Source organism: Pantherophis guttatus, chromosome 3 (genome assembly GCF_059756535.1).
Source record: "Pantherophis guttatus breed Tessera chromosome 3, ASM5975653v1, whole genome shotgun sequence".
NCBI lineage: Eukaryota > Metazoa > Chordata > Lepidosauria > Squamata > Colubridae > Pantherophis > Pantherophis guttatus.
This window is the reverse complement of record NC_142065.1, coordinates 103,058,193-103,068,776: the sequence shown is the minus strand read 5'-3', so window position 1 is coordinate 103,068,776 and position 10,584 is coordinate 103,058,193. Positions and strand designations below refer to the sequence as shown.

Sequence of the window (10,584 nt, the reverse complement as noted above, 5' to 3'; positions counted from 1 at the left end):
GATGTTTCCTGAGATGCTTGCCAGATGTTAAGCAGCATCTTGTGTTTGGGGAAAAAAATCAGAATTAGCATTTTATTGATAGAGTGCTAATTCTTGGATATGTGTATTTGCATCTGTGTTTGTGGAGAGCATGGAGAAAGAAGTGGCCTGGTTCCTCTTTCTTCCATGCCTTCAGTTATCTTGGATATGGAAAAGAAGCCCATGTTGAAATTGTTTAGAGAGAGGGGAGAAAACTGATCAGGCTTTGAAAATTAATAAGATGTTGGTTGATCTGTCTGATCTCATTTAAACAAAATCTTAATTATACGGGTCCTCTTATGCCCCCATTTCTTGCTCCTGCCACTAATCCACCCCACAAAGATGGATTGTAAACTAGACCTCCCAAAAAAGTTTTTTTTTCTGAAGGAAAAACTTTGAACATCTCCATGTAAAACAAAAGCAAAGCAAGTATTGAGAAGGTAGAATACACTAAAATCTATCTATCTATTTATCTGTCTATCTATCTATCTATCTATCTATCTATCTATCTATCTATCTATCATCTGTCTGTCAAATCTATCCATCCATCCATCCATCCATCCATCTATTCTATTTATCCTGTAGTATCTATCTGAAACTCCTTTCTTCCTATCTTGTTTCTGGCTCTCCCCCTTAGATTTTATTATTTAAAACATGAATACTGTGAAAACCTTGATGCATCCATTTCCACCTCTGGCTAATTGCAGGAGAATTTCCAGAAAAACCCAAAGCACCACTATATCCAGTGCTAGAACTTTTGCACAAAGTTATGATAATGAAGTCATTCTCAGTAGAGCACCAAAAGTGCTGTTAGTTAGTATTTGGAGGGCAATAACAACAGCAATTCCCAATGTTCCAAAGTAGATATAACCCATATCTTTGTCTCCTTAAAGACAATGGATATGTATCTCCCCACCTACCAAAGGAATATAAATGGCAATTGATGGTGAGAGAGCCTGATTAACGTGGGGACCACGGTGGGTTGGGAAGCTCTTGCTGAGACTCTGGTGAAAATCACACTCATGAGTTTGTTTTTTGTCACAGAGAAGGCTCCTGTGACACATTTATCATTGATAAATTCACTTTTGTTTCTCCCTTGCTATATTTTCCTGCTCAATTACATGCTGCAATCAGCAGCCTGTAATTCTGCTTTCATTCCTGTCCTTTCAGACTGTTTGGTGGTCACGTTTTGTATGTTGGGCTTGCACGTCCATAGTTGTAATGATGTGGACAAGTAGCAGGTTGGTCTAATTCCACATAGAGGAAGCCATGTTTGCTTGCTGAACCTGCTTGCCAATCTTTTCCTCCACACTTTCACTTTCTTTTGAAAGCGCCAGTAGAAAGTTGACACAATCTGGTGACGTTTGGATCAGAGGAATGGGCAGAGGCAAAAGCCATCCTCTCAGTAGTGAAACCCAAGAGTTCAATTCCCCTTGCCACTTTTGGTAACCATAGTAACATCCAAAGCATTGTTTTGTCACTGAAAAATGCTGGAAATAAATAAACAAAAGCAGATTTAAAAAAAGAATAAATGTGAATGAGATTTGGAGGCTTTGGTGGATGATGTACAGCACAGTTGGGATGGATAACAAAGAATATTTTCAGGGTTGGATGAGAGAAATGGTCTGTGAGAATAGAAAGGCCGGGAAGGGGCAAAGGGAGAAATTCACATAGGTTCAAAGGTTTCTGCCAAAATAGAGAGAGAAAGAGATGGAACATTGTTATTTCCTTTTAAACATGATAGCCAGAAGCACAGATGGAAGTTTGAACCCTCTTTTTCTCCTCCACCCCAGATTATGCCTCTGTCTCAGCTGGAAGGATGGGATGCAACAGGAGACCAATGCTACAGAGTCTGTCACAACTGGAAATGAAGCAGCTGCAGCATCTGTTAATCTCCGGTTCCTGCTGAAATCCCAACTCTTGCACAATAATTAAATGACTATGTAAAACCCCCCAAATCCTATCCCTCGTTTCATTTGGCTGCCTTTCCTTCTCTGTTTTCTGTCTTAGATCTCTCTCCAGGCCTTATCTCTCTCCCCTATGAAGTTGAAATTCCAAACAATGCCTTACAGAGCCAAGTGTGTTTTCATCGAGTGTGGACTCAGATGTTTTGAGGTATAAGTATTAAAAGATATGTAGTGAAATAGAGATGCTTCTAATAAGTAGGAAGATGATTCTAATAGGTAGAGAAATAAAGTGACAGATACATACTTGTATTCGATACGTATGTTTATTTACGATATACCCCATTTTGAAATCTTACTTTCATAGCAAAAGCTGAAGTAACAGAAATTAAACAAAATAAAACAGGATAACAGAACAATTCCAAAGGAGAACAAGATTTTAACTACATTGGTAAATTGCCCTTTCATTGATCACTTAACTCTAAAAAGCAGCTGAAACAGCTCTGCAATATTAAATACCTGTGAAGAGATATTGACTGTCCGAAGATTACATTATTCCATGGTTACCTGAATATATAATAAAGTGTGTTTTAGCAGTATATAAATTATTTATGATTTTATATATGTATGTGTGTATGTATACAATCAGATCTAATAAATAATCTATAGTCAATAATACTAAAACTCTCATTGTTTTTACCTGTTTGTCTGTCTGTATCCTCAAGGCAGCACAAATAGTGCATTATACTGCAAAGTTTTTGAATCAAAGTACATAAAATCTGTTAATTTAAAGAATGCATAAAAATCTGGAACCCATTAAATGTAAAGGTTTCTCCTGTCCAGTCACGTCCAACTCTAGAGGTTGGTGCTCACCTCTGTTTCTAGATGAGGGAGCCAGTGTCATCCAAAGATGTTTCCATGGTCATGTGGCCAGCATGACTATACGCCAAGCAATGCTGATACCTTTCTACCAAAGTGGTACCTATTTATCTACTTGCATTCCATGCTTTCGAATTGCTAGGTAGGCAGGACCTAGAGCAAGTAACAGAAGCTCATCGTGTGGCACTTGGGTCTTGAACCAGGTCCATCAGCTTTCTAGTTGACAGGTTCAGTGTCTTTAACCCAAGTATAGGGTCCCTAACCCTAACCCATGGTTGAAATGCTACTGGTTCGCTCCGGTTTGGGCGAACTGGTAATGATAAAACTATGGGGAAGTGGTAGGAATTTGGAAGTCACTTCCATTCCCACTGCTTTTTTGCCTATCTGTGGTCATTCTGTTTATCAGTTTAATAAGTAAATATTGAAGTTCCTTTCCCACTGCAATTATTTCTCTATTTATGATGTGTACTGTTCATAAATTACAGGATTGTCCAACATTTGGGTGACAAAATGTGGTCATGGCCTATGAGATCTGACTTTTGGTTTATACTGCATTTTAGGGCACAAATGAAGGGGTAATCTCATAAAGATATTGGGCCTAAACAATTTAGAGATAACGAAAACCCTGATTAATATTATATTAGTGTTGTGGAAATTAATTTTGAAAGCTTGAAAGTAGTGTATTAGAAATATTGGAGAAGAAATTAGAAACATTTGAAGAATACTTTTTTCTGATTTTAGCCTGTCAGATCCTGGTGGTAGTGATGATTAGCACTTAATTCCTGTCAGGGTTATTTTTCCATATTCTCCTCCAACATTATTATTATTATTTTTCCATTTTTTGTAGCAGAGACTTTCCTGTGTGACAAGGGAAGATGGAATAATACAGAATGATTCAAGTTTTAAAACTAGTGAAAAAGTTACATTGGATGCAAGGTAAGGAAGGCTTTTTATTCTGTGCTCATTGTCCTGGAACTGGAGAAAAGAGAAGAAAGTTCCTTGATTTGAATAGTGATTTGAATTGGCTCATTTGCTCAATAACTTTTCTTCACAAAATCATTTCCTGGATTGGGGAGGCATCTCTGGAAAGCAATTTGTCCTATAATCTTGATACTTTCTAGATCTATAAACCTATAATTGCCCCATTCTTCCAGATCTTTTTAAATTAACCTCACATCATTACCATCTCATTGGAAAACCTAATATAAAGAAAGAATGGAATTTTCTATGGTTAAAATATTCTCTAGAACATGGGTCCCCAACCCTCGGGCCATAGACTGGCACCGATCCATGGCATGTCAGAAACCAGGCCGCATAAACAAGCAAAGCCCCATTCCCCGGGATGCAGGCAGCACACAAAACCACGCCCCCTCCAGTCTGCAGAAAAACCTCTCTCCACAGAACTGGTCCCTGGTGCCCAAATGGTTGGGGAGCCGCTGCTCTGGAACAGTGTTTCTGATCTTGCAACTTTAACATGTGTGGATTTCAACTCCTAAAATGTTGAGTGGGAAATTCTGGGAGTTGAAATCCATCCATTTTAAAGCCGTTGAGGTTGTGAAACACTGCTCTAGAAAGTAGTTTAGGAGCCTTGCAATTTTATAATCAATTTGGTGATGCTTCCAGTGTGGTGTGGAATCATGCATGTGCTCCATCACTGGAGGCTTTTAAGAAGAGACTGGATAGCCACTTGTCTGGTATGGTACTTGTTATGTATGTAGATTTTGGGTGGGCAGTTTGAATTAACTGACCGCCAGCTGATTGGCTGACCACCACAGCTGCAAGGTATATAAAGGGAGCTGTTTCCCCTGGTCAGTTGCTGGGTTCTCACCATACAATAAAGAGCTGTTGTCACGTACTGCCTGGCTTGCTGTGTCCTCATTCACCCAACCTAACATTGGCGACGAAGGTGGGATTTTGAGGCCAGAAGCCACGGAAAGAGCCGAAGCCACGAGCCGACGAGAGAGCTGCAAACCCGAATCCAGCCAGGCAAGCGAGCGAAGTACTTGGAGAATCTACCGACGATGTCTGTCTATGTACCGCCAGCGCCTTTCAACCCAACGGAAGAGAAGTGGGGATCCTACAGGGGCTACCCGACGTGCGGAAGAAAGCCCTGTTCCTGAGCCATTGTGGACCCAAGGTGTTCGATATGGCTGAGGCCCTGTTGGAACCAAACTCGGTCCACACCATCTCGTGGCAAATGCTTCATACACTGCTGAAGGACCACTACGCCCCAACGCCATTAAAGTATATCCAACGGTTCGACTTCCGGCAACGGCTGCAACATGAGGGAGAATCGATCAGCTAGTACGTCGCCGCCCTGCGCAAGGCTGCAAACCAGTGTGAGTACCGAGACCTTGATGAGATGCTGCTAGAGCAACTAATCTGCAGAGTGAGAGATATTCATTTGCAGAGAAGATTGCTCGCAAAGACAAATCTCACACTACACATCGCACTGGATGAGGCGAGGGCTCATGAATCCTCCTCCAAGGCAGCCGAGAGACTACAGGTGACGATGCAGAGCAGAACGGCACAGAAGTCAGCCCCGGTTCACCAGGAAATTGTAGACACAGGGAGCAAGGAAGAGTCGGACCGAACAGTACCGGCAGGACCGAACAGTATCGGCAGGACCGGCGAGGCTACGAGATGCCTGTGCGAGTTGTGTGGGACCCCATCTGCGCCAGACCTGCAAGTTCCGAGACGCCATTTGCCGGCAATGTGAGCGGAAGGAGCACATCGCTAGAGTCTGCAGATCCAAGGAGAACCCCCATTACAAGCCATGGAGCAACGCTAGCCAATCAGAGATGGTGCAGCGGACGAGAACCAATCCAAAGGGCAGCTATAGGAAAAGCGCGAAATCCGAGGATCTCGAAGCCTGCACCATTCGAATCGGCCGGACCTGCACATCCCCCGGGGAGAAGACCTACACGACGGTCGACATCGAGGGGCATGAGTGCGTAATGGAGATTGACACCAGATCCCCAATTAACATCATGTCCTGGGACAAGCTAAAGAAGGCTGTCCCCAGCATCCAGAGACGACAACTACGGCACCAGCAACTGGGACTGCGCGATTACCAGGGGAACTGCATCCCTGTGGAAGGTATCAGCGAGTTCCAGGTGGAGTATGGGGAATTCCGGGAGAAGCTTCCCCTCACAGTGGTCAACAGAAAGCTCCCAAGCCTCCTGGGCATGGACTGGTTCAGAGCCCTGGGCATGGGATTCACCGGAGTCCGCAATGTGTGAAGCACCCTGAAGGATGACCTGATGCAGGAGTTCCAGGACGTGTTCGATGAGCGGCTCGGCAAATATGTGGGGACCCCTATTTCATTCAACCTTGACCCCAATATTGCCCCCATCCGGCTGAAACCCAGGAGGGTACCTTTTGCCCTAAAGCCCAAGATCAATGTGGAACTAGACAAGTTAATCAAGCAGGGGGTGTTATCATGCTCGACAGGAGACCCCAATTGTGACCCCCGTTAAGCCTGACGGGTCTGTGCGCATCTGCGTGGACTATAAGTGTATGATCAATAAGGCTCTCCAACAGAGCGCTTACCCGTTTCCGATCGTACACCATCCGCTGCATTCCCTAGGGCCCGGCAAGATCTTCGCCAAACTCGATCTTGCGCACGCGTATCAGCAGTTGCCGGTAGATGGCGCTACCGCAGAGGCACAGACTATAGTGATGCACAGAGGTGCCTTCATGTGTACCAGACTCCAATTCGGAGTCAGCATAGCTCCCGGACTGTTTCAGAGCACCATGGAGCGACTGTTACAGGGGATCCCCGGGGTGGTCCCATATTTTGATGATGTGCTCATCACCGCAGAAGACGAACAGCAACTAGGGGAGAGACTGAGACAAGTCCTAGGGAAGTTCAGAAGTGCAGGACTCAGGGTCAAACGCAACAAGTGCATGATTGCAGTCCCTTCTGTGGAATTCTTGGGGTATCGGGTAGACGGAACCGGCACACGCCTCACCGAGAGCAAGATTAGGGTGATCCAAGGGGCCCCCACCTCCAAAGACAAGGCGGAACTGCAAGCGTTCCTGGGACTATTGAACTTTTACGCAATTTTTCTAAGGGAGAAGGCAACAGTAGTGGAGCCCCTGCACAGAGTGTTGGTCACAAAGTCCACATGGGTTTGGGGGAAGGCTGAGGCTACCGCGTTTGCTGCAGTAAAGAAACTCCTGTTGGCTGAGAGTTTTTTAATTCAATACAACTCTACGCTTCCCCTAGTTCTAGTATGTGACGGATCCACCGTCGGCGTGGGGGCCGTCCTGAGCCATAGACTACCAAACAGTCTAGAGGCACCCATCGCCTACTACTCCCGGACTCTTTCAAGCGCCGAATGGAACTACAGTCAACTTGACAAGGAGGCCCTGGCAGCTGTCTCAGACGTCAAGAAGTTCCAAAAATACTTGTTCGGCAGAGACTTCGACCTCATCACAGACCATTGCCCCCTTCTGGGTCTCATCGCAGGGGTCCGACCCACCCCGGCAGTCCTGTCTCCCAGGATGACACGCTGGGCCATCTTCCTGGCAGCATACTCTTATCGCCTGGTACATCGACCAGGGGTGGGCATGGGCCACGCAGTTTGAGGGGTACCTAGCAGAGTTGGGGATCAGACACGTACTCTCCGCCCCGTTTTATCCAGCTAGCAATGGATTGGCGGAGAGATTTGTGAGAACGGCTAAGGAAGCCATCTCACGCCTAGGCCCCGGGGACTGGCAGGAAAGGATAGACAAATTCTTAACGGCCCAACACGCAACATCATGCACCGCCACAGGCAGGAGCCCGGCGGAACATCTAGGGGAGAAAGCTCCAACAAATCCTAGACAGGCTACACCCAGTTATTCCCCTGACAACTTCAGAGGGGCAGAGAAAAGGCTTAGAGAGTTCACAGTAGGAACGCCAGTGTTCACTAGAAATTACGGGAATGGGCCCCTCTGGGAAACTGGGACAATCACAGAGGTAACCGGGCCCAAGTCTTATAGAGTAGACATGGGAGATGGGAGGATTTGGCACCGGCACATTGACCAGTTATGGAAGCGTTTGGCTGTCGACACAGAAGACATCTTCGACGAACCGTTCCCTAGCTACCAACAGATCTCTCGACCTAACTCAAGCCCGAGTCAAGTGGAGGATTTAGCTATCGGCCCCAAGATCCAGCACAACCCCATCATGGAAGATCGACCAGCCGAAGAAGTCGCCGCCCACAACAAATTTTCAGAGGTTCCATTGGCGGAGCAGGGAGAAACAGGGAGTTCCTCTGACCTGTTCGACGCCACACCTCCGACTGAACTGCACAGGTCAACTAGGGTGCGGACACGCCCTGGTCACCTGAGGGACTACGTATGCTAATGTCCACCCCAAGTGACTTCTGGGAGGGGAGGAGTGTTATGTATGTAGATTTTAGGCGGGCAGTTTGAATTAACTGACCACCAGCTGATTGGCTGACCACCACAGCTGCAAGGTATATAAAGGGAGCTGTTTCCCCTGGTCAGTTGCTGGGTTCTCACCATACAATAAAGAGCTGTTGTCACATACTGCCTGGCTTGCTGTGTCCTCATTCACTCAACCTAACAGTACTGTAGGATCTCCTGCTTGAGCAAGGGCTTCCCAACTCTGTTATTCTGTTATTTATTTAAGCAAGGGAGATACAGTAAGTCACAGTTGCCTTTAATAGCTAAGGCCAAAATAAAAACTGAATTTGATTTATACTGAATTAAAAATGCATGTAATTAATTTAATGTGGCAAATATGATTACTTCCCACATACTTCATAGCTTTTTCTTTTGAGTGTTTTAACAATTTCTTGTCTATATCTGCAATGCCTCCAGCCCAAAGTTTTCAGGATGGGTACTTCTGATGTAAATGAAGCTGTCGGGCTCTGTAGTAAGGGATCCAAAAGGGGGAATGGGTGCATCAACACCTGAAATAAAATGCAAGAAATAGGAAACAATTGAGTGGGAAACACCTAAAATCATAGAGTCAGAGAATCATTGGGCTGGAAGGGATCTTCTAGTCCAGCCTCCTGTCCAAGGCAGCAGCCTTTATATCATCCTGGAAAAATGGCTATCCAATTTTTTTTAAAAAGCTCCAGCGATGCTAAGATGCTAACTTCCTGATAAGGATTTCTAATTAGAACTTCTCATTTCTGATTCACAGGTGACCATGGATGCAAGGGTGAAGGTATAGACTACTTGGAAAAGATCTGGTGTGTGTGTGTGTGTGTGTGTGTGTGTGTGTGTGTGTGTGTAATATTGAATGCAATGAAAAAGCTGATGGTTTTGTGGGGAAAGAATTTCACTAAGTAATAATTAATAAAACTGTTGAAAATAATTGCTTCATCAAATGATTGCAGTGCAGTTCTCCCAGTTATATTCTTGGGGAAGCAGTCTTTCTCCATAAGAGCCCTTTATACCCCAGGCATATCTTCACCACCATATTATTTTGAAAACAGACCAAAACTGACCCACAAAATTGCCCAGGTCAGCTTAGTTTCCAAACAGAAAAAAGTGGTGTGGGCATTACACAAATAGTTGACTGCTATTTGTTTGTGTGTATGTGTGTACTTACTAGCAATAATATGCTGTCTTTTTGCTGTGTTTTCAAGATGGCTTAAAAATTCATTAGACAATCTCAATAATCATTAGGACCCACACATATTAAATATATATTCTGAAACAAAGATGTAACCTTAAGGGGTGGAGATTATATATTACAGCTTGGAAGCATTTTCCTTTTTCAAACACTCAAATTTCTAGAGGGGGCAGGCTGTTCCTTTCCAGATTTTGTTTTTTTTTTTAACGACAGTAGGGAGGTAGGATTAAAGTTTTGAATGTGATGTCTGTAGTGGTAATAATGAGGGATATGCAAATGCTTTAAGTGCTATTATGAATTAAGCTCTATAGAAAAAGAGTTTTAGAAGCCTAATACCACATGTATGTTTGAGTGTACAGCCGTGCGTTCTCCACTGCCTCTTCCCCTTTCCCCTTTTCTCAACTGGATGTCAGAGAGCTGGTTTCCATGGCTACCAAATGGATTCCATGTGCTGAATTATTAAACCAGACCTGCTCTTTGGAGCCATTGCCACTGGTAACAGTCTCAAGTTAGGCAGGGCAGCTTGTAGAGTAAAAGCTTTTGCCAAACTGCAGGGAAACATTTGCTCTCTCTCAAACTGTTTCATTTGTGGAGGAGAAGAAAAATGTGGATGTGCCAGCACTATGGCAGCCTTTTCAATTGGGGGTTGCCAAATGACTCATATTATGTTGGAGTGCATCATAAGGTAATGAAGATTGCATTTTGAAAATGGCTACACTCCAAAGCAGCCTTCCACCCAGACACTTTCCAGGAATGTTAAGGGCATAACTTCTAGAATTCCCCAATTGACAGGCTAGCTGGGGACTGGTGGGAATTGCAATTTCAGTGCATCTGGAATGTGCTGGATTGGGCAAGGCTGCCCCAAGATTAATAGATTTCAATCTATTTAGACTCAGAACCTGTTTGACCACGTATAACTCTTCTCCCTTACATCTATGTAGTGATGATGTCAATGTTATGAGCTCTCTTGAGTTACAAGTAGGAGGATCCATCCTGACCTGACAACTGAGGACCAATGCTCTAAAACAGCTTTCCTCACCTGGCATCATTAGGTGTACTGGATTCCAGCTCACACATTTTTGGGGTCCCTCAATGATGAAAATTGAAGGCCAATTTCAAGGGGTTGGATTCAGGTTAGGGAGAGCTTCTCTAGATTATGCTTGGCACATACGTATTCTGCCAGAA

The 10,584-nt window shown here is 44.4% G+C and overlaps 1 long non-coding RNA gene across 1 annotated transcript; it reads left to right on the top strand.

Annotated features, from left to right (window-relative positions):
• The first annotated feature begins 3,654 nt into the window (after positions 1-3,654).
• Positions 3,655-9,138, top strand: LOC132711212 (uncharacterized). The gene is made up of 2 exons (XR_009622047.2): positions 3,655-3,737; positions 8,965-9,138. It is a non-coding gene; the product is annotated as an uncharacterized LOC132711212 (long non-coding RNA).
• The last annotated feature ends 1,446 nt before the right edge of the window (positions 9,139-10,584 follow it).